Raw genomic sequence first — 22,272 nt, forward strand, 5'->3', positions numbered from 1 at the left:
TAGCACCTGCCCTTTCCACTCGCCGTGCCCTTTCCCCTCCATGCCTTCAGATGCCGGAAGCTCCCAGCTGCCCCGCCTACATACTCTCGCTAGAAAACATAATTAACCAGGGGAATTGTCCATGGAGGTGCTATTAAGGTGTCGTGCAAATATGTATACTAAGGTGCTTGTTACTCTTCCCAAGGTTTTAGTCAGAACAGAGCAGTGAGTAGGGCAGGCATGAAAAATAGGAATCAGCCAACTAGCTCCGCTTGTTGGGAAGGCACTGGCTGCAGTGCTATGGATGAGAAGGGTCCTGAGGCCAAGTGCAGGCTCAGCAGGAAAAAACATCATGAGTGATTGATGATGTCATGAAAGTCATGAGTGATTGATGGATGATGTCACAAAAGTCTTGATGTCATTAACATCATGAGCAATTTATGATGTCATGAACATTATGAGTGATTGATTAATATGAGCAACATCATGACTAATTGATGAATGATGTCATGAGGGTCATGAGTGATGATATGAATCATGAGTGAGTGACTAATGTCAGGCACATCATGAGGGATTGATGTTATGAATATCATGAGTGATCGATTGATGATGTCATAAACATCATGAGTGAATGATTAATGTCATAAACGTCACAAGTAACTGATGTCATGAGTGTCCTGAGTGATTAATGACATGTGCATCATGAGTAATTGATTGATTCCATGGATGTCATGCGTGATTGAAGGGTGATGTCATGAATGTCCTTAGTGATTGATGGATGATGTCATGAGTGTCCTGAGTGATTAATGACATGAGCATCATGAGTGATTGATGTCATGGATGTCATGAGTGATTGATGGGCAATATCATGAATGTCCTGAGTGATTGATGGATGATGTCATGAACATCCTGATTGATTAGTGATGTGTACCATCCACAGTCATGGGGGAGCAGGTGGCAGCCACATGCCATTCATCTATGATGTTTGGTGTAATCCCCTGAAATGAATGAATACTTCCACACAGTGAGACTTCAGATTCCGTATTATCCAAGATGACATACATTTGGAAGTTTGAGATTTATCCTAAAACTCACCTTGTTCTGCAGAATGAGGTGAAGGAGCTTGTTTTTTTAAGGGCCTAGACTCCTGAAGCATTATGGCGAGCAAAAATATAAGTGACAGCACGTCACTTCAGAGAAGAGAAAAGGGCATGCATGAAGAGATACAGATTGAGACTCGGTTACCTGAAGGGATGGAAATGGCTGTCACGGAAACTCTCCTGAGGGAGGCTGTTACCCAGGGTTTCTGACTGAAGGGCACCTCTTCTGTCATACATCTTTTGAATGAGGGAGAAGAAATCTCCAGATCCTTCCAGAGTGGCTCAGGGCTGATACTGTTTCACACGCCTTCAGAGCGCTGGATCAACAGTGTAAGCAGGCGTACCCTTTGCATGATCCCAACATAGGAATTAAATATTCTACTGCTGCTCAAATTATTTGCTAATAACTCATGCCTAACCATAAATGAGTAGTCCCAGAGCTAGAAAAATAATACATAGTGTGCATCTTCATTGATAAAACGGTATTATTAGCCTCAAACATGTAGGGTGCTATTAACTCCCAACAGCAAATTTGAAAGCAAATGGTTTGGTTCTACAAACTAGTTAATCCTCTAGACATCTCTTACATCAAAATTTCCAAGGAATTAACCTCAACTGCCCTTTTTAATTTTGAATTTGTCTAAGTGAATGTTTAGAACTGGTTTGAAGCTCCTTGGAGCATTGCTGGTGTGTTTGTAAGAACATCTGTTCAGTCTCTCAAACATTTGGAGCCATTCCCTTTGAGGCTGCATGAACCAAGAACAAGGAGAAGGGTTCTCAAGGCAGGTTATATTGTTAGTGTAAGTGACATGAATACTTTGGAACATGTCACACTCTTCAGTAAATGCTGCCAGGCACCAAGCAAACCACTCATATTCCTCCTCAGTAACAACCAAACATCTCCCATGGAAAAGAAGCTTCTCACTTTCCCACTCGACACCTCTCCCATTCCCGGGCAGTGGCAGGTATGCTAAACCTGGTACCAGCATGACTTTCTACACTGGAGGCCATGTCCTGCAGTGTTTTACCTGAAATGTCCATTAAAAGTAAATAATGGGGCCAGGCACGGTGGCTCACACCTGTAATGCCAGCAGTTTGGGAGGCCGAGGCAGGCGAATCATCTGAGATCAGGAGTTCAAGACCAGCTTGGCCAACATGGTGAAACCCTGTCTATACTAAAAATACAAAAATTAGCCGGGCTTGGTGGCACATGCCTTTAATTCCAGCTACTCAGGAGGCTGAGACAGGAGAATCACTTGAACCCAGGAGGCAGAGGTTGCAGTGAGCTGAGATCGTGTCATTGCTCTCCAGCCTAGGCAACAAGAGTGAAACTCTGTCTCAATAAATAAATAAAAAAATACAACCCAATAAATAATGCCTCTAGAAGGTGTCTATTTCTTTTATCCTTGTTGCCCCTGCTCTGGGTAATAAAAGCCGTTTTGTTACTGGTCAGTTTTCCTGTGAGATTTCCCACTAACCAGTTCACCTTGCTTCTGCCTGAATATGACCAGATGGTATTTCCTAAAGAATATCTCTCTTCAAAATGGCTTCCAGAACACATACGTTTCTCTTTTTCCTAAGTAAAATGATAGAAGAAATAAAAAAAATTAAAAAAAAAAACAAAACAGTGCCACTGGGCCACTAGGAAGGGGCCCCAATGGACTAGAATGTGGAAGAATTTTTGTAAAGTTAACATAAATGGTTCACTGTGAAAGTGAAAGCCAGACACAAGGGAGTGTAACACAGTTGGCAAAAAACATGATTATAAAATGAAGACCAAAAAGAAGTTTGTTTTTTTAGAATTCTGAACTGTGGAGCACCTGTCAGAGTAGACGCTGCCGCCTCCCCCATTTTTGCCTCTAAGACAAAAGGAGACTTGGCCAGGGAGACTTCCAGAGTGGACGGTGGGGCTGGAAGGGGAGCTGCACCGCAGGTGGCCACAAAGCCAAGGCCCCAAGCACTGCAAGAGGCCCCCTCACCCCTCATCACTGCCCTGTCTCCACTTGCATCGGAATCCGCATTCATGGAGGGAGCAGCTCTGTGGCTGCCGAAGCCACATGCCCACAGCCTGGGCCCCACCTGCACGAGAGAATAGACAATGGGGTACCACTGCAGCACACAGGACACGCGAAAGGGAGGCCTCAGACCGAGCACCTGGGAAGGAAATTCCTGGAGAAACATTTTAAAGATGTTGTCCATTTGCAGCAGCCAGACCGACTGTAAATATCCTCTGAGAGATTCCAGAAGGCATCACCTTTACCACACAGCTGCTGTGAAAATGAAGGAAGCTGACTGCTCAAGACTTACAATATTTACAAAACAAATATTTTTAAATTCAGAAGAAGAACTGAATAGGTAGGGTAGTCGAATACCCCAGTTGCCCCCAAAAGCCTGGATCACGCTGACGTAAATGAATAAGGCCTCTTAATTATTTCTAGTGCTTCTTCCCTTCACTTCCTGAAGTATTCTTGTTTGGTCAAAATTATGAACAGAACAACACCAAAAAGTGCCCTAGAAAATACAACTGAAGGGCTTCCCAGAAGACCTGAGAACTGGATAAAGATGAACATTTAAAAACTTGAGAGCTATGAAAAATAGATCCAACAAATGTAATCTCTTAGTAGAGGCTTTAGAAGGAGAGACTGGGGAGAAGGAAGGGGAAAACTAAACCAAGATACGATGGAAAAAACTTTCCCCACACTTTTGAGTCATTAGGCAAAAAAGACCTAATGAGTTAATTCTAAGAATTTTGGAAAAGAGCTAATGATAGATACCTCCTAATAAAACTTGACAATTCAAGTTCAGAAATTACATAAGATGACAGGCCAGGCACGGTGGCTCACGCCTAACTGCACTAACTAATTTAATATAGACTGGTCCCATGAAACGTGTTCTTCATGTTTACTGAAAGCATATTCTTAAGGCCAGCGTTGGGGATGCCCTTCTGGCTATTGTACTTCAAGATGTTCTCTGCAGAGGGTCATTTGGAATAAATTTTCTTCTGGTCTCAACACCAGGAGTGGTTGAGCTTCTCATAACCTATCTAATGGGCTGTGAGTCGTGTTCCTCTACCCTGTGTTGGCTGCTAGAGAGCTTAGCATGAAATGTGTGGCATATGTGGGTAGGTCTTTATAGCACACATTTTATATTTTACTTGTTTTCCTGATTTCTTTTCTTTTTTTCTTCTTTTTACATTGTTCTGATAGTCTCACCTACTCATTTTAAGCTTATTTCATTTTTATCTGTGCATTCATATCATCCTTATCTGCCTTCAGTTCTTTTTGCCACTAGATCCAACATGGATAGACCAATAATAGATGGGAGGGAAATGACTGACCAATTGATTGGCGGGTAGATACATATATCTACCTATTCCAAGTGAACACATAGACTTTCTTGGCAACTTTATATGTGTCTTCTCTATTACTTCAGCGGGAAGTATTGGTGCCTGTGGATAAAGTTTTAGGGAGCCAGATTTCAATTTAACATAAAGAAAAAGTCACCAAGGTCCTAACCATCATTGTATAGATCTCACTGTGGGTAATATATGGACATACGGTGAAGGTGGGCATGCCAAACCGTCGTCCCAGGAGTTCTCCAGGCAGAACCTAGATGACCAGTGATAGGCACGTTTTTGTAGGATCCCTGTTTGGATTATTTTGGGCTAGATGGACTAAGGTCCTTGCCAGTTTAAGAGTCTGTGACTGTTCTTCTCTGACTGACTCAATAGAGCAGCTTCAGGGCCCATTGCAGCACCCAGGCAGATCTGCCACCTTCTCTAAAGATCTTGTGTCTCTGGCTCCATGCAATGGTGCTGATGGTAATAATAAAAAACCAAATGCATGGAGAGATACTAAAGTGCATTCTGAATAATCATCAAAATTCATTGGATCTATGAAGTCAAAATTTAATATTCTGCAAACTTTGTTAAATTGCCTATTTTGAAAAGTTGATCTTTGTCAGCCACTCAAGACAAAGTCAATTCCATTCTTCTCCTTAGTGGCTGTTGTGAAAAGTCTGTTTCTTAGTTGTGGATCAGGAAACAGTGCTGCTTGACTAGAGGATTCCTCGCCTTACGCAAAAACTGCTGACACATTTTGGTCAACAGTAAAATACCTATTCATCTCTTCCACCCATATTTCAAAAGTAGATAACTTATTCTTTAAGGAACTTTTGTTGTTGTTGTTGTTGTTGTTTCGTTTGTTTGTTTGTTTTTTGAGACAGAGTTTCACTTTTGTTGCCTAGGCTGGAGTGCAGTGGCAAGACCTCAGCTCACTGCAACCTCTGCCTCCCAGGTTCAAGCGATTCTCCTGCCTCAGCCTCCCAAGTTGCTAGGATTATAGGTGCATGCCACCATGCCCAGCTAATTTTGTATTTTTAGTAGAGACAGGGTTTCACCATGTTGGCCAGGCTGGTCTCGAACTTCTGACCTCAGGTGATCCACCTGCCTCGGCCTCCCAAAGTGCTGGGATTACAGGTGGGATCCACCGGACACTGCTAGGAATGTTGTCTTAATGCTTAGTAAAATGAATTATAAGAGGTGGGAAGTATTTACCAGCTCCTAACAAAAGTTTCTACTTTAGTAATGAAGACATAAAAGAATCACTCCCAAACTTAATTATTGATGCTAATGAGGAGGAAAAAGATGAGAGAAAATCAGGTGCTTCCCTGACTGTGCATTTCTGCTTCAGCAATTCCCTGTTGTTTAAGAAAAAAGTGGCAAACACAGGTGCCCACTGCAGCCAGAAAGGAATGGAAATGAGTGAGCCCCTCTTTGTGTCATATAATGGAGGCCACTGGAGAGAACCCCCGGTCTCTGACAGGAGCCATTGTGACTCAGCTCTGGTCAGTCATTGCCATTCAGAAATTGTTAGATTTCCAGTTCTTCCAGTATTTCGACAGAAGTACAAAATCCATACTTTCATATAAAAATCTGATTTTTAAATGTTGACAACCCGTTACAATTTGAAAAATATATCTTTTGGCAAAACGAAACACCTGCAGACCACATCTGGTCCATGGGTGACCAGTGAGTGGTGTTCACTTGAATCAATATACCAGATGGCCAAAGAGAACTTCTTCCTGTTCTCAGCCTCACTTACAAGCTACTCACTGGGTCATTATGAAATCACTAAAGCTTACGTAATCAGAGGGAGCTCTAACAGAAGTGGATGTGTCTTAAGGATCCAACCTGGACACTCAGGAATCCACCATACTTTTTACACTGATCTGTATGTAAGACGATTTTAAATCTACCTGTATTGAATTCCAAGCTATGCAACACAGCTGAGTAAGACAGCGTTCATAGTAATACATTTCTCCACTTTGGCTTGCATAAATTGTCTTCCAAGAAAAGGGATATTTGTCACTTGTTGTACCAGCTGTCAGTCAGTCTTCTCTTGATGCTCTGGGAAGCTCTTTGGCCTCCTCAGTGCCTTCGTCACTGACGTGAGCATCTGTCTGTGTGGGGAAGAGAGAATGCTGTCACGACAGGGATTGTGGTGACTGTTGAGTCTGCGTTTGCTGCCTCCGTGTTGAGGAAACCAGGGCCCCGGACTGCCCATGGCTAGTTAAGAGGGGTCAGGACCCCGTGCCCCTACTGCCACGCCGCTGTTTCTCCAGTGTCGGTCTTCTCATTCATGTTCTGGTTAGTTCAGTAGCAGGTCACTGAGGCTTTCTGTGCTTGGCACACAGCACATGGAGAAGGAACAGGAAACCAGCCTGCAACATTGGCTAAGGGAAAGGTAGAAAACAGAGATCAGGGTCACACATTGATTCTCACAAGGCCTGTTGGTTTCATGAGGACTGGTTTTATAGCTTCTCAAACCACGGCTAGCTGACATCTAGGTGAGAAGATAGCAGATAGTGACTCCAGCCACTCATCCCACCACCCAGAAACTTATATCCTAGTGAGTAACTGCAGAGGAATCTCCAAAGGGAATTGCTTCACCCCACATTTCACAAACGCAAACCCGTGATCATTACAAGAATGGGAGCTGCGACTAATCATAAGAATTGTGAGCAGTTCCAATTCTGCACATTCTGAGTTTGCCATAGTGCGTGAGTTTAATAAATATTTGATGCCTTCAAATAGGAACAAGGAGTTTTATGGATACAAAATGTGTCTTAAGTAACTGTTGAGAAAAGAAATGTTGGCTTAGCTTTAGAGAAAGTCTCTGTCTTCCTATACCACTCTGTATTTTCTAGACATTAAATTGGATGTATATTCTTGGTCAATATCCCATAGTAAAAATGGGATTTTACTAATGGGATTTTACTGGTATTACTCCCCGAAAATACTAGTGTGGGTGACATTTTGCTTTGTAATCCTGATTCCCGGGCCAGTTTCCCTGTTGTCTTCCCAACTGTCTGCTAGCTGAATTGTTCAGTGGTTATTATTTCACAGACTCATGGAGATTCACAAGCACCAAGATGTCCGTTTCTCCACCAACACCCAGAGGCTTCTTGAGAACTTCCCGGTGATGAAAATTGAGAGGGTTTCTATGTGCTAGAGCTACCTTCTCCTTGGCGCTGTTGTCTAACAGCAACGACACAGCCTAAATAGAGCAGAGAAGGGAGAGATTCGAATAATGAATTAGAAAAAACTCCTTACAAAGTGCTTTCTTCAAGAAATGTGGAACCAAAGAGGCCTACAGCTTTGTCTCTTAATGGAGATAAAGTAGAATCATCCGTATGCTTAAAATAGTCACATGCAAAGAAAAATGAACAGAGACATCTGGCTAAATGTTACGTCTGCTTTCACTTTCATTAATTTTCTTTCCCAGAAGAAGGTATCAGTTACTGTTAGATAGCTGTCGAATGATACACCACTTTAAACACATTTTTAAAGCCACTATTTCATAGTTTGTAGCTGTAAGTCCATCAGAGTGAGACAACATGAACATGAATATGGAGAACCTAGAAACACAACATAGCATCCATCATAGTAGACATCATTTCCTAGCACATAGTTTAAGCTACGTTGACAAGAAGTGTCTGAAGTTTTTATTACTTGTTTCTACTTAGAATGGTAATATATACTATTTTGAAATCAGGTGTTATGGGCATATGAGATATATAATCTATATTGAAATCCACCCCTTCCCAGACACATGCGTACACACACACACATGCACACATGCACGCACATGCACACACACACAGGCACACGCACGCACATGCACACACATGCACACGCACACACACATGCACATGCACACACGTTAAGACACCCACTGGATTTTGAACATCTCAATCAGCTCTTCCCCATTCTCAATCTCGTTCTTATCCTTTTTTTTTTTCCCCCCTCTTCCTCCTCTCCCCTCCCTTCTCCTTCCCTTCCCTTCTTTATTCTTCTGGCCAATTCAGTCTCAGAGCCTTTAGCTCGGTGAAGACAGGTGGGCATCTGCACAGAGAAGCAGCCCTGCACGGGCTGCCTGAGCTCAAGCCAGGAGGTGGGGGCATCTGCCCGCCTGGGAGCACCTGGGCTGTAGAGTCAGCCCTGGGCAGGAAGAGGAGGGTGTCGGCGCAGAGGGGCGGCCTGTCGTGGGAAGTCAGAGCCTGGGAAGAGTAAGGGGTGCATCTCTCAGAAAGGGTGGCCCAGTGGGGGTGTCCAAGCCCAGGGAGAGTGAGGAGGGGGTGTCTCCCAGAAAGGGCAGCCTGGTGGGGGTGCCCAAGCAGAGTGAGAAGGGGGCATCTCCTAGAAAGAGTGGCCCGGTGGGGGTGTCCAAGCCCAAGCAGAGTGAGGTGGGGGTGTCTCTCAGAAAGAACAGCCCGGTGAGGGTGTCAGAGCCCAAGCAGAATGAGGAGGGGGTGTCTCCCAGAAAGGGTGGCCTGGTAGGGGTGCCCAAGCAGACTGAGGAGGGGGTGTCTGCCTGAAAGGATGGCCCGGTGGGGGTATCGGAGCCCAAGCAGAGTAAGGAGGGGGTTGTCTGCCAGGGGAGGTAGCAGTGGTGGTGATGAAAATGTCTTAGACTCGGGAGCTAGATCAAGTAAGAACAGTAAAGATAATGAAAACCCAGTTTCCTCCTGTTGGGGATGGAGTCACACATATAGGCAGGTGGAAACTGCAGGCACACCTGCGTGGTGCTGGACTGGATCTGGGGGGAGTGGGGGGAGTCCCCGGCTTTCTAAACGCAGCACTGAACTTCCACCTGAATCTTCCTGGGACTATTTGCAGAACTCGAATAGGATGTGAGGATTAGCTTGTGGGAGTGCACCCGTGTTTATTTCCTGAGTGTAACGGTAATGCTGGGGTTCTGTAGGAGAACACCTTGTTTGTAGGAGACACACATCCCCAAGAGCATTTGGGGAAGGTGAGGCATCAGCTCAGGGATCCCTTCTCAAATGCTTCAGGGGGCAAAGTCCTTTGCCCTGTACTTGCAGCTTTCCCTAAGTTTGGAGTTACGGTAAAATTTTTTTTTAATTAGATAAAATTTTACAAAAATGCATAAACTGTGTGCCTGGCAAAGTAATTGAGCATGAAGGTCACTAGCTTCAGGTTGCAAAGTGCTCTTCCCTGCTACCAAGCATGCAGCCACCGGCAAATGACAAAGTCTTATTCTCAAAAACTTAAAAAGTTTTCTAAAGAAATAGCTGCTAAAGAAAATGAGAAGCCAGATAGAAAAGGCATTGACTAGTTTATTCCTCTCCATTTGAGACCTTTTCATCGTCTCTAATATATTCCAGTGGACTATATTAAACACCTGCGCAGATAGAATGTGTACATGTTCTAGTAATCAGTATATTTGTTTCATGAAGGTCATTATACTAGAATATGATCATTGTAGTTCAGGGGGAGAATCTAAACATGTTTCCCTGGGCTCTGACCCATGCAGATGTCAGTACGCCTCCACAAGGGCCATCTTCCAGGTTAACAGGTTACACTTAGCTCAGCTTTAAGACGGCCATAAATCTTAAAATTGTGGCATACTGACTTTCATTTCAGAATCAATTCTCAATAGCCTACACACCTCAGAATTTGTTTTTTAGTTTTTCAGTCCTACTTTCAATTATTTACAGTACCCTGAACATCAAATACAGTCTCGGTCTCATACCTTTGTCAGTCATGCTATCATCAAGAATGCAGTTAATTGTATTTGTAAATGCCTGATTATAATTGACATATTTATATTACTAAAACACCAATGCATTTGCCACATGCTAGAAGATAAGTAAAACAGACCGAGAGGCTGGGCGCAGTAGTTCATGCCTGTAACCCCAACACTCTGGGAGGCTGAGACAGGCGAATTGCTTGAGCTCAAGAGTTTGAGACCAGCTGGGCAACATGGCAAAACCCTGTCTATACAAAAAAAAATAATAAAAATACAAAAATTAGCTGGGCATGGTGGCATGCATCTGTAGTTTCAGCTACTTGGGAGGCTGAGGTAGAAGGATTGCTTGAACCTGGGAGGTCGAGGCTGCCGTGAGCTGTGATTGTGCCACTGCAAGCCAGTCTAGGCAACAAAGTGAGACCCTATAAGAAAGAAAAAGGAAAGGAGAGGAGAGGGGAGGGGAAAGGAGGGGAGGGGAGAAAGAAGGGAAGGAAAGAAAGCAGGAAAGAAAGAGAAGGAAGGAAGGGAGAGGGGAAGGAAGGAAGGGAGGAAGGAAGGGAGGGAGGGAGGGAAAAAGAAAAGAAAAACAGACCAAGATATTAGCAGGAAAGGGACTGGATTTCCAGCAAATTGGGAGTCAGCCCAGGAGTAATACCGGCTCACTGGCCAACAACAATCAGATGGTTCTTGGCAGTTGGGGGTTGGCTGGCATCATACGTAAGAGCATCAGGCTCAGCCAGATGGGAACTTTGAGGTTCCTGTGATTAGCCTGGTAATTTTTTTTTTTTTTTTTTTTGAGACGGCGTCTCACTCTGTCGCCCAAGCTGGAGTGCAGTGGCCAGATCTCAGCTCACTGCAAGCTCCGCCTCCCGGGTTCCCGCCATTCTCCTGCCTCAGCCTCCCGAGTAGCTGGGACTACAGGCGCCCGCCACCTCGCCCGGCTAGTTTTTTGTATTTTTTAGTAGAGACGGGGTTTCACCGTGTTAGCCAGGATGGTCTCGATCTCCTGACCTTGTGATCCGCCCGTCTCGGCCTCCCAAAGTGCTGGGATTACAGGCTTGAGCCACCGTGCCCAGCCTAGCCTGGTAATTCTAAGAGGAACTGCAGACCACTTGCCATAGCTAAGATGCTTCCTCCGTCCTGCTCAAAGCCCTCCCACCCTTCACCGCCACCAAACACCATCTCCACTCCTCTTGTGGCATCGAAGGCCCTCCACGATTGAAAGTCAGCCTTCCAGAAGTGCCTCCTGTGGTTCTGCTGCACAGACCACCCCCGGGCCCTTTCTGTTTGCTGTTCAAGTCTCAAGACTGCCTGTGCCCACCCTTTGCTGCGCCCTTGCCGCTGCCGTTCCCACCACCTGATAGCTTCTTGCCAGTCTTTCAGGCTGTCAAAATCCTGATCTTTTAAAATTCTTTGGTTCATCAGCTTTCTAAGTATTTCCTGAGCAAGTATTAAATGATCTTGATTTTTTTTTTTTTAGTCTTCTGGCTACGCCTTTGAACAGTTTTTCCTGTCTCTGTCTTTTTCATCTCAGAAATCCACATTTTCCGCTGCCTTTTTTCTGACCACCTGTTGGGTCCTTACCCCCTTTCCGTCTGGCTTCCTCTCTCCCGGGCTTGTCCACGATGGCTCTTCCAAAGTCACTGCTCAGCCACTAATTGCCACAAGTTCCAGGAAGAGGCAGAGCAGAGGCCAGGCCAGGAGGCAGGAGTCGCTCAGTCAGGGGGCACTGGGGGGCCGTGCAGGGGCAGTTTGGTCCAACAAAGAAGTGCTTCAAGGAGAATAGTAGAAAATCAGTTTGGAAAGATAGATTGAGATAAGTAGAGATGTATGAACTTTGCAACCATAGATAATTGTAAATAATGTCCACTGTATAGCCCTAGAACAATTTGACTGTCCAGTGGAGAAACCTCACCAGCAAGGTGGTTTCTTGAAGAAAAGGAAGTTTGCCACACAGAAAGCCCCAGCTGGTTCTGAGCAAAGGGTGGCGCCTGGACCAAGAATCAGGGCATGAACTGGCCTCCTGGGTTGTCCCGGCCTTAATCGTACTTAATTGTACAGGCAGCATGCAGGGTTGCTGCTCACAGCCTGTTTCTACTATCTCTACGTCCACATTTTAAAGACATCTCCAGGTACACACCGTGCACGCCCCGTGGAGAGGAGGCATTTGCATTTCCACCCCTCCGATAACTGCTGGTGCCCAGTTCACGTTTCAAGTATGAGTTCCTTCATTCTATGACCAGGCTTAAGATCCTTTTGGTAGATGAACTGGATGTTTACATCCATTATTGCTGGACGGCCACAGAAGCGATTCTCGCAGCGTGGTTGTAGCCGTGAACCCTCTCCAGGAATCTTTACCGCGGACTTTGTTTCTGCCTCTCACTGTCCAGGCCCAGGAGACCGTGTCATCCCTATGGTGAGTGGGCCGCCCTCCTTCACCCTCAGAAGCTACCCTGCCCCATCCTTAGCCCTGCCTTAGGAAAAGGACCACAGACCTCTCCATCTGGAAAGACAAAGAAACCGCAAGGATGAATCCACACCAATCCACGACCCATTGTCCACCGTGGAGAGCTCTCCGGGCAGCCTGCCGCCAAGGGCTCTCAACAGCAGCCAGGAGCCAGACGCACGAGGCTGGGAGTGGCTTTGATGAGATCTTCAATCATCGCTTGACCACACAGGCCACAGTGCTATGGTAGAAACCCTCCCTTCTCCAGCAGCCTCTAATGTAGGGTTACCTAGAATGTAGACAGAGCTGGCTAGAAATCTAAAAAGGGGAAAAAATACCTTTATTGCAAAAATTTTAGAAAGGAAGGCTGCTGAAAGGATGTTGATTCTTCTTAAGAAAACTTTCTGCACATCATCTTTGCATTTCTGTGCTAATTTCTACTGCAGTTTATTTTCTCATCCCAGCAGGTAGCAATTTCAGGTGACAGTTTCTGAATGTTACAAATGTTATTTCTTTTTTTTAAAAAAATTGCTTGAAATCAGACTTAGCAATCCAGATTCATTTTCCCATTTGGTATGAGTGGGAGCATTTTATTAGCCATAATCAAGTTTTCCTTTTCATGACAAGAAAGCTTACAGAGACCTGAGAACCACTCATTTACCACAGTGTTTCCCTGCGATTCATGGAACTGGGGAAACAAACCCATGTCTGTGCCTCCTGTGGCCTTACTGATTGTCAGAGAGTTCATCTTTTGTCCTGTCAGTTAGAGCAACAGTAGGAACCGAGCTGTGTAGAGTAAGCTGGTAGCTTGAGAGTCTGACAAATCTTTACAAAAATACAAAGGCTTCTGTGGCCCTCTCCTTCCTCACAAATTAAACCCACATGAAATAGTGTATTACGAGACTTTGCAAAGCAGAATGCAGTTCATCTTATTGAGAAAGCAAAACCCTGCCAGGTTGATTTCTTTCTCAGTAGCATCGGGACAATTTCAGGGAAGCCGCTGTCCCAGTGCTTCATTTCCCTAAAACAGGCTGTGACTCTTCCCTCCCTCTTGTGTTCAGTCCAGTTCCTGAGTGGCTGCCATATGCCAGGCAATGAACTGGGTGCTGGGGATCAATGCCTTTGAGGGGCTTGTGTTGGAGGGAGAGAGAGGTACTCAGGAGGGCTGTCCTTCACTGTGACAATGCCGGGACAGAGACATGCTCTGGGGCCTGGAGGACCCAAGGAATTCCACATCGAAGTGCCAGGGACTTTGCTGGAACCAACGATAAATACACATTTGCATGAAGAGGCATCGTGCTAGACCTGGGGAGTGACGGGCACACATGAAGTCTCTACCCAACAAACGCTCATGGGGCCACACCACTGGGAGCCTGGAAGCTGCTAGTAGCTCAGGAGCTCACCGTCTTCCTTCCCAGTAACAAAGTCACCACCCATTTTACAGATGAGAATATTAAGACACTCACTACGTCTCGCATGAGGGCACACAGCTGACCAGGGGCTGAGCCCACAGGAGAACTGGAGTTCCTTCCACATCTGCACACCCCAGCTGCCTGTGCGCGGTACTCTGCTCTCTCCTGTGCACAGAGAAACACCAACACTTTTGCTGACATGGTCCCAGAAATCTCTTCCACAGACCTAAGTGTGTTGAACCCTAGTGACGTCCTAGACACAAGAGGGCACTGCAGTACCGCACATTTGTGCTTCTCCTCGCAGGACGGTGATGGGTTCTGCAAGTGACTGGCAACTTCCCAGGGGAAGGTGTCGCCTCCAATGTATAAACCACACACCACATCGCTGTGGGGACACAAGGAATCAAGCCCTTCAGTTGGAGAAGTCTTTCTTTGGGACCCACTGTTTGGTAGATGCCAGGCAGAATGCCGCGTTTGCAGAGATGAGGACAGGGGCCCTGCCCTCAAGTAGCCCAACGTCTAGGAAAATGAACCCAACTGGGAAACCAGTCAAGGGACCTGGGCTTGGGGAAGGGACTAGCACGTGCTGAGAGCTCTGCTAAGTGGAGGCATCTCACTCATGCCATGCAAGCAGCCCGAGCTCCGATGCACACAGGAGCAGTGCAGGAGAGTGAGGGTCCCGGGGTCCCAGTGCCCTGTCAGCGTGTTGTCATAGAGACAGGCACACACATCCGGCAGGAGGAGTCAAAGGCAGAGGGTGACAAGGTGCTTAAGAAAGGCCATAAGGGCTGCAGGAAGCCAAGAAAAGGAGTGTTTGGTAACTGGTAAAAATGGGGTGAGGAGAGGAAAAGGCAGATAGCCCCTCATCAAGACGGAGCAAGAAGAAGTGACTTCTGTGTGCCTTGGCTGCCTCGTCTACAAATTTGGGATAGTCATAACCAGCCTTATACGGCTGATGAAGTGTAAATTACATATTATCTGAAACACTCAGAGCAGGACCTGTTGCTGGTAGACGGTGGTGATGCTGGCGGGGATGCTGACATTGATGCTGATGTCATCTGTCACTGTAGCTCCGACTCTAACTCCGTATCTCAGAGGTGGGGGGCTCCGGTCATTCGCACCAGTTTCCTGTCGTATGGGGAAAATTCACCTCTTGTTTCCGACACCTGGCGACATAAATTCACATAGCCACCAGTTAATAGCGGCCGATGAGTTTCCATTCTATGCCAAAAAGTTACACTAAAATGACCAAAGATTCTCATAGATAAAGGAAATTTGGGGGCAAAGGAAAATTATGTGGACAAAGGAGTTTTATTTTCTTTCTGGGTACAGGAGTCGGTGGTGGCCTTAGCAGAACTGGATATGGAAGACCTAGGCTGGTCCTGGACGGTCCTGGGGCTTCACAGATGTAGCTCATCTTCACGCAGAGAATAAGGACACCTGTCCTCCGAGTACTCATTGCCCAGAGAGGCCATCAGCACCATTTCCAAATAGAAACAAGATGAAGAAACAACTCAGTGATGAGTTGTGCCTTGCCAGGGTGGGCGGACACTCGGCCTCCCCTAACTTGTAAGCTAGCATCTGTCTCTGTCTCCCTAGAAATCCCAGCTGCCACTGAGGAATATTTACACTATTAACAACAGCTCCCAGCTGGGCATGGTGGCTCACGCCTGTAATCCCAGCACTTTGGGAGGCTAAGGCAGGTGGATCACCTGAGGTCAGGAGTTCGAGACCAGCCTGACCAACATGGTGAAACCCCATCTCTACTAAATACAAAAAAAAAAAAAAAAATCAGCCAGGTGTGGTGGCAAGCACCTGTAATCCCAGCTACTCGGGAGACTGAGGCAGGAGAATCACTTGAATCTGGGAGGTGGAGGTTGCAGTGAGCTGAGACCGTGTCATTGCACTCCAGGCTGGGCAACAAGAGCAAAACTCCATCTCAAAAAATAAAAATAAAAAACAGCCCCTATTTATTTCACTCTAATAAAGGCCAAGCACTGCAAAGAGCATCTATGTCACTTACCTTTTAGAAACGACACTGTTGTCCACATTTCACACGTGAGGAGAGGCAGACTCGGAGACTAGGGTTGCACGGTGGTAAGCAGAAGCACTAAAGAGTAAAGTGCATGGCCTTCACTAGATCCTGGCTGTTCTGCTGCTATGGGATCGTGCTGTTTATGGCAAAGAAGTAGAGTTGAATGTATTCATTGCAGAAATGATTATCATTTGTGGTCCAGAGACTGGAAGAGCCCCTTTTCTCTTTGATGTGATTTGGGGCCAGTTGTCTATGGTCTGGGAAAGATTCTAGCAGAGACACTGCCACAGGGCACCCCAGCTCTGGGAAGGTTTGTTCTGATAGTGACTGCTTCTGTGCTGTATTTCGCTGGCTTGGGGTGTCTGAAAATATAGTCTAAGTATGATATATACGGGAAAGGGAGAAAGGGAATGACTCAGACAAATAGGGTCAGTGTGCACCACATGGAGCTCTTCTGACATTACCTTAGGGCAGTGGACCCTAAGACCTACCTCTAGCTCCCTTTTGTGACTTATTTCCTCCAAAATTGTGTTAAAGTCCTAATGCCTAGGAAATAGGATCACTGTAGATGTAACTAACATGAGGCCATATTGGAGTAGGATGGACCCTGGATCTGATATGAGGGGTGGCTTTCCAAGAAGAGGAGAAGAGACAGACACAGGAGGCAGACGCTGCTGTGCGACATCAGAGGCAGAGGCAGGAAGGACAAGCCATGGACTGATGGCCCCCACCAGAAGCTGGAAGAGCTGCCGCCCTGCCCACACCTTCGTCTCGGACTTCTGGCCTCCAGATCTGTGAGACAATCCGTTTCTGTTGTTTTAAGCTGCCCGGTCTGTAGGACTTTGTTAGGACAGCCCTGGGAAACTGATCCAGTCCCCAAGTACTTACTCCTCCAAATCCTTCTTCAACCACCTACAATTCCTCTCTGACTTAAGGCCAGCTGACAAGGAACTTGCTTTAAATCATTACCTTGGCGCAGTGGACCCCAGAGTGTTTTGGTGCCTGGATTTTGTTAGAGACACAAATTATCAGGCCCCAATCACAAACGCATGGAGTCAGAAAGACGGGGCTGGTGCCCACCCGTGTCCACTTTAACAAGCCGTCTGGGTGATGCAGATGCAGTTCAGAGACTGAGAGCCCGGCGTGTACAAAAATGCCCATTCTTTGCTTCCAAGACACATTTTCCTATTTTCATCTTCTGAAATCGGAATGCATCTTAGACAATCTCTGTAAAATCTTATGATTAATAAATCAGTGGTTCATCTTACAGTTGGGGCTGTCTCAGAATCGATGAAAAAGGACTACAACCTCCACCTGCTATGCCTGTGAGTGCTGCTTTGTTTCAGAAAGCGGCCTCTGATGGTGCAAAGGATCCCTGTGATTTTGAAGTGGTTTGTGTCCCAGCAGTGAGCACTGTAATGAGCACCTCAGGCACACTGTGACCTTCAGGAATGTTCCTCCGAGGCTCCCAAACCTTCCCTTCGTTTATGATGCACCAAAGCTGGCCTGGGGCCTCATCTCTGGGTCTCACTTCTGTTTAATTACCCCGAGCTTTGTTTCTGCTGCCTGCCCGCCCGCCGGCCGCCTGCCGCCCAGCTTTCAGAAGCATCTCGGGGTCTGGAGGCATTACTTCGAAGATGCAGCCCCTTGCGTGGAGGGGAGGCCCCTGGCTGGGGGAAATATGTGTTTGGTCGACGTGTTTTCTTCTGTCTCCTCTGCCAGTATTTTCTTCTGAAGCACACAGCACTGCCTCACCCGTGCCAACCCACCTGGGGAGCTAAGCCTCCAGATGCAAATAGTGTGCAGTTTGGAGGCTGCTGTTTGAGGCCCAACAGCTGTTCTGTCACACTTTCACAACACGGTTATTAAAGCAGGAGAGAAGTGATTAAAAGTGTCACTTGTGCGGCTGTTCGAATTATATTTCCACTTCCTCTCCACAGAGCATTCATTAGGTGTTACAAAAATATTTCATTGTGGTGTTTTACTTCATTAATTTTGTTTAAATTATTCTTAATTGCTCACTGACATGACAAAAAATGAGGAGGAAATTGGGAGGAAGAGATTTTATTTTAACAACAAAAAAACTGTAAAGGGTGAATTTTATTTATTTTGATTTTGATTTTACTTCTTTTAAAGAGGAGTTTCTCACTTGTCACCCAGGCTGGAATGCAACGGTACGATCTCAGCTCACTGAAACCTCTGCCTCCCTGGTTCAGGTGATTCTCCTGCCTCAGCCTCCCAAGTAACTGGGATTACAGGTGCCCGCCACCATGCCCAGCTAATTTTTGTATTTTTAGTAGAGACAGGGTTTCACCATGTTGGCCAGGCTGGTCTCGAACTCCTGACCTCAGGCAATCCGTCAGGCTCAGCCTCCCAAAGTGCTGGGATTACAGGAGCGAGCCACCATGCCCAACCTGAATTTTAGTAATGACTCCTGGGCTGGTGTGGGCATGACTGTGGCCAACATGCACATACACATGCACTCACATGTGTGCTTATTCACACACCTGCATGCACACACACACGTGTGCATAAGGCACATTCACACATGCATGCACACATGCACACACACATGCATGCATACAGGCACATTCACATATGCATGCACACACATACACACAAACACATGCACACACACATACATGCATATAGGCACATTCACACATGCACACACACATGCATGCATACAGGCACATTCACACATGCACACAAACACATGAACACACACGCATGCATAACGCACATTCACATATGCACACACATGCATGCATACAGGCATATTTGCACATACATGCACACACATGCACACGTGCATGCATAAAGCACATTCACACATGCATGCACACAGACACATTCACACATGCATGCACACACATGCACACATGCATGCATAAGGCACATTCACACAGGCACACACACATGCATACATGCACATTCACACATGTATACATGCAGACACATTTACGTGCATGCACGCAAACACACATGGGATGTGCATTTGGGATGGGCTGGAATTGAGCGCCTAGGAGCCACAGTTCACCCCAGTGCTGAGCCAGCTCTGGGGGTGGGGGCAGGTAGAGTGTGGGTACCAGCATGGGAGTATTTTTCTGTCCCTGGGCCAGTGATAGAATTTGTGGCAATTTCTGGTGGGTGATGCGCTCTTCCTTGTTACTTTTTCCTCCAGTGGTCTTGGATAGCATGGCCCTTTGTCTTCTGAAAGAATGAGACTTTGTGTTCCGCTTTCAACTTAAATCTGACAAAATCTCTGTATTTCTTTCACTTCCACAGCTGGTATGGAGGGGAAACTAAACCACGTTTAGTACAAGTATCTATTAGTACAAGTATCATTGCCCATTTCTTTCCTTTCTCTCCCCAGTATTGGTGAAGTTTTCTAGAACAATGATTAGCCAAGACCCAACATCTGTGTTCATTTCTTTTTTTCTCACTTCCTTTTCTGTCATTTCCATTTCAAAGCTAAGAAAATAAGACTTTTATATTCACATTCCCCCAAGAGATCTTACATTTTTAAAATTTGTTCATTTAGTTTAAAAACTGAGTAGGCAGGGTCTCCACTTGCAGGGCACTCTGGGGACCCAGCAGCCACATTAGGATGCTTCTCGGGTCCTGAGGTTTGGTTGATGGCACTCCATGTTCACGAGGATGGGAATGCAAGGAGAAAACAGTAAGCATAATGAGAGCAGTAAAACAATTCTTAAATAATTCATGGAACTAAGAGCTTCCAGCTAGAGGATGTCAGGAATGTTTTTAGATTCATAGAATGTTAGAGCAGAAAGAAGTTCCAAGATCCGCTAATCCAAATGTTTTCAAACTTGTTTTAAGCCACAGAGCCCCTTCTTCAAAAGGAAACTTACTGGGAAGCCCAATATGGAAATAGCAGCTACTCAAGAGACTCTTGGGACTCGCTTTGAAGATCTCTGACCAGTTCTGTTGCTGCATCTTGCAGATTAAAGAAATGTAGGGGCAAAAAGGTTAAGTAATAAGACAAGTCTGCTTGAAGGGAATAAAAACAAATTGCAGCAAGAGCCACCGTGGAACAGCACAGAACATGTACATGGCTTATGTAAGTAGGTATTTGCAGGGGCTTCTGTGCAAGATGCCCAGGACCCCAGCGGGATGCCTTCAGGAGTGGAGATGGGATGGAAAAGCTGGGCAGACTCTGGAAGGCAGCCAGGGTGCTGGCCCATAAGGACGCTTGTGCGAGACCGGATAACGGGAGGCTTTGTGTGTGCACCTGGAGAACAGAGGTGCCTCCTTATAAGTGACCTCCCTGGACTTTAAACATCTCACAAAATGTGGAGCCAGTTTTCAGGACAATGGCGCATCCGGTTGTCTGGTGGGTCCCTCGGGGTAAAGAGGATGGAAGACTGGTGCTCAGGAATGCCAGTGGCTCATACCTAAGAACAAGTGTTAGGAACAGACCAGTTTTCATCGTGAACAGGATTTCGGTCAAAGAATACTCCTGTTGTTGGGGCTTCTTATCCGTCTTTCTTGAAGGGTCTTCTGCTAACCCCACCAACCTTCTCAGCATATGCCCATTTGTCCACAAAGCCCCAGGCAACAGAGTGAATGGATGTTAAGAGGTCCTTGATGAAATAGTAATAAGAACAAGAAATATAGATAAGAATGCAAATAATAACAATACTAGACACACCTACTGAGGGGTTAGGAGGTCATGGCACATTCTAAGCATTTGATGTGTGTTACTGTGTGATGTTCAGAACAGCTCTTTAAGATGAGTGGTGATACCATTTCCCTTTCACAGATGAAGAAACTACAGACCAGCTGATTCAAGTAACTTGCCTAAGTTTACTGAGCTAGCAAGTGGTGCAGCCAACATTGAACACTCAGGTTTACTTTTACTGAATGATAAAGAAATAGACTCACACAGAGAGCAAACAGAGCCCAGTGGGTAGAGGACTGAGTCTGTGGTCAAAGTGCCTGGCTTTCAGTGCTACCATTACAGCATACAGCTCTGCCTCAGTTTATTTATCTGTGAAATGGGGACATAGCGCCTCTTCCATGGGGCTATGTTAAGGAATGAATGAGTTTGTGCATGTAATGCCCTGGGACACCGTGGACATGATGAGCGGGGCGGGGTTGTTAACGGTTGTTGTTGTTGCCGTTACTGTTATTCCAGTGGTGCCACGGAGGAGGGAGGAGGCAGAGAGGCACCACAGAGAAGACGCTGGGGCTGAATCTTGAAGACTATGTAGAGGTTTAGCAGGAAGACTGGGAGGGAAGAGCGGGTGCTCAGGCGAAGAACAGCACAGCCCCCACGCAGGAATGAGAAGTCCAAAATGCTGGGCCATGGTGTGTAATAGGTCAGGTCTGCAGAGGTCTTGTATTTCATGTCAAGGGTTTAAAGCTAAGCCTCTGGACGGTGGAAATAACTGGAGGTCCCAGTCAGAGGAGTGCCGCGCCAGAACTGTGTGTAAACCCTCGGGCGGGAGAGTGGGGGACAGCGCTGAGAACATTGGCACGGAGATGGGAGGTATTTAGCAGGCACAGTGAGAGGAACTAGTGAGGAATCAAGAGTGGAGGTTAAGAGAGGCCGAAGCGTGGAAGGACTTCCATTCAAAAAGCGGAGTTTGCTTGTGCTACATCCTCGAGTCCAAAAAGAAAAGCAGGTGATTTTGTATCTCAGGTAGTGCCCACCAAGTGTCCGAAGCTTTATGGTTCAGCCCACCTAGTCATCCCCATTGCTTGCAGGTGGTGACATCTCCCACCTTACAGATATCTGAGAACAGAAGTCCCTACCCTCAGGACACACACCAGGCAGGTGGTCAGGGCGAGATGCCACCCACATCCCTCCACTCTGCTGTCACTCGGTGGACCAACCATCAGGGGATAAAGAGGAGGACGGGCAGCAACCTCAGCCTCCATGCAGACTGAGGAATCCACAGGAAGCAGAAGCCTTTCCAGTCCCCTCCTCACTGCAGTGACCTGTCCTGTGTCCAGGTCTGATCAGAAGTGAAGCAAAGATGGACTCCCCTGTAACCCGTGCTCACTGTGTTGATGAAGAGGAGCCTGAGTTTCTCGACACACCGTAATTTGTACATGCAAGCACTGTCTCGGGAAGCTGAGCATTTGTTCCCACGATGAGGATGTGCTCGGAAGTTTTTAGTTTTCCTCTTGGAAAACGGTTTTTACATTCCAGACTCCTAAGGAATGTACAACTTTTTACTTCTTAGTCTGCTTAACTGTTGGCAGTGTTACCTAATCATGA

At 46.2% G+C, this 22,272-nt stretch overlaps 1 protein-coding gene across 9 annotated transcripts in view; it reads left to right on the forward strand.

Annotated features, from left to right (window-relative positions):
• DPP6 (dipeptidyl peptidase like 6) overlaps window positions 1-22,272 on the forward strand; it is a 1,140,747-nt gene that overhangs the window by 1,066,674 nt on the left and 51,801 nt on the right. The window lies entirely within an intron of this gene.

The sequence above is a fragment of the Piliocolobus tephrosceles genome, chromosome 8 (assembly GCF_002776525.5).
Source record: "Piliocolobus tephrosceles isolate RC106 chromosome 8, ASM277652v3, whole genome shotgun sequence".
NCBI lineage: Eukaryota > Metazoa > Chordata > Mammalia > Primates > Cercopithecidae > Piliocolobus > Piliocolobus tephrosceles.